This window comes from Molothrus ater, chromosome 12, assembly GCF_012460135.2.
Source record: "Molothrus ater isolate BHLD 08-10-18 breed brown headed cowbird chromosome 12, BPBGC_Mater_1.1, whole genome shotgun sequence".
Lineage (NCBI taxonomy): Eukaryota > Metazoa > Chordata > Aves > Passeriformes > Icteridae > Molothrus > Molothrus ater.
Genome location: NC_050489.2, coordinates 6,574,510 through 6,577,009, shown reverse-complemented (window position 1 = coordinate 6,577,009; position 2,500 = coordinate 6,574,510). Strand labels below are relative to the sequence as shown.

The 2,500-nt window shown below is 36.8% G+C and overlaps 1 protein-coding gene across 1 annotated transcript in view; it reads left to right on the top strand.

Moving 5' to 3' along the window:
* ZNF536 (zinc finger protein 536) overlaps positions 1-2,500 on the top strand; it is a 344,488-nt gene that overhangs the window by 111,282 nt on the left and 230,706 nt on the right.

Here is a 2,500-nt window from a genome sequence, read left to right as displayed (position 1 = left end):
TTTTTGGGGGCAAGAAATTAAAAACCCCAGTGTAACAGTGGCAGCTGGTCAGGCCTCTTCAGTATATTAAGATCAGAGAGCTGTGCAAAGTTTCCTAGCAAATAAATATAACCCATTAGTACAAAAATATTGAGGAACAGTTAACATATTCTAGTTTCAAGAAACCACTGCTGTTATTTTGAGTAGTTTTGATACAACCAAATCAAAGTGAAGATTTGAAATAGCTTTTTTGAAAGCCCAAGCCTGAGTCATAAATTATTCTACACCATGATTCGTTCAGATAGTAAAACCATACCTCTTTGCCTGACATTACTGAAATGTGGAAAAGGGAAAGTTAAAAATAAAATGAAACATTTAAATCTTTGCTGTTGAGAACTTTAGATAGATGGCAATATAGCAAAGTTGATAAAAGCAATTCTCAATTAGACTTTATTATTATTTTATTGAGGTATTATTAATAAACATTGGGGTGCAGCTGGTGATAACACTCTCCTAGAATTAGACAAGTGGACACAGAAGAAAAATAAAGGCAAGTTGTCTGTAATGAGAAAAAGTAGAAGGATGTGGTTAAACTGCAAATGAAATGAAAAGCAGAAATATATGATATTTGCCCTTCAAGCCTTATCCAGCAGCCTTTAGCTGTACACTCAGACCTATCAACTTCTGCATAACAAGTTGAGAATAAGCTGTATTTATATAAGTGCAGGCTACGTGTCTAGTTCTGAAGAGAACAGAATATTTTTTAAATATTTTGGGGGTATTTTGGGGGGTGATTGCTTTGTTTTGGATTTTGTTTTTTTTTTCTAGTTTCTTCCCTTTAAGCCCAGTATATCCACAATGTTCTGTGTGTCTTCAGTTACTCTTTACATACCTTGCTCCTGAAAAAATAAAAAATCCTAATTCCAATAAATTTCCTGAAGTTAACTATAAAAGGTAGTCACATACTAATTCAATAGCCTGATATTAGCTGTAATCCATAATATTATCAGCACTACACTGGTAACAATTACAGTGGCAATGCATAACTGCAGTGTGTTTTGAGGGCAGTATTTTAATAAGGTAGGTGTTTAGTTCCCTGCAGCACATAAAACTGGTGATTTTGACTGCAAAGCTGCTTGGACTGGAAATCACAACCATTGCCAGTAAGGTTTAGAAAGTGTGTGCCAGGCAAGGGAATCACTGTTCAATGTATTTACCCTCTGGGGAGGTAAAACACAGATGGGGGAGTTAGGAGTCTTCTAACATTTAGCTGATACATTAGTGGGTAGCAATTCTGCTTCAGGGATGTTCAAAGTAGTTCATCTACCAGTTGGGAATCATTATGGGCACTAGTACTGAGGATTAGATATGATAGAACAATAAGGCATTGTGGAAGTACCACTATGCTCCCCCCTCCCACAGACAAATGTTTCATAATCCTGGATACCCTTTTGCAGCTATGGCTGTCCTTAAAAAACAGTAGTTCTGGTTTAATGGGATGTTTTCAGTACACATACTAAGTACCTGTCTTGAAGAAGAATTCAATGGTCATAGACAAATATGATATGTAATGTGTATTTTGACCAAAATTATATAAAATAACTTCTCTACATAAAAGTAGTACTGTTACTATGTGTATTTTTATCTGTTAGTTGGTGTGAGAAAAGCTTGACACAAAGCATTTTTTATTTCAGTACTGGGTAACCAAATGCAACAGTGGCTCTCTGGGATTGTTTTTATCCCATGCTTAAAAACTGTAAATTCATGAGGGAGGAGGCACATTTTGAGGAAAGGAAAAACATGGTCAAATATCAGGAGAAATCAACTCAGTGTCTGTTGAGCTGTGCTTAGTTATCACCTGCTTACTTTTACCCTGGCAATCTCACCTGAACATATATTAATTTTTTCCTGTCTTTATTCTATAGTCTTGAAGTTAAAACATTTTCCAGAATGTACAAACAAACAGCTAATTTCATTGCACTTCTGTCTGTACGCAGTGAAATAAAATATGATTAGCTAGCTGAAAATGTATAACTTTTCAATCAGTAGTTAATTCAGTCCCAGAACCATATTCATATAGATTTGAAACAAAATTGACCTTCTTGTTTATGTAATCTGTACATACAATAAGTGCCTGATTCGGTAACAAGCTACTCAACAATGTAGATTTTCTGAGACCCAGGAAAAGAAGCAAAATCTACCATTTTTCTGAATAAAGCCATCACCTGTGCACTGCAAAGGCTCTGAAGTTTCTGCATTGGAAAAGGGCAAAATTAATATAGGAGAAAATTCCTCATGTTATGCAAAAGACAAAATTCTCATGGTCCATTGTGGAGCAGGTGAAGGAGCTGCTGGAGCAGGGAGGGGTAGGCCCCTTCTCAAGCTCTCTGGCACCATTCCACATGGCTGCTGCTGTATTCTGAGGATAGGAAGTTTTGGGGCTTTGCCCGAGAATGGATACTGGAAAATACATGTGAGAGTGGAACTGCTGGGCTCTGCACCCATGGATACCCCTGAAGCC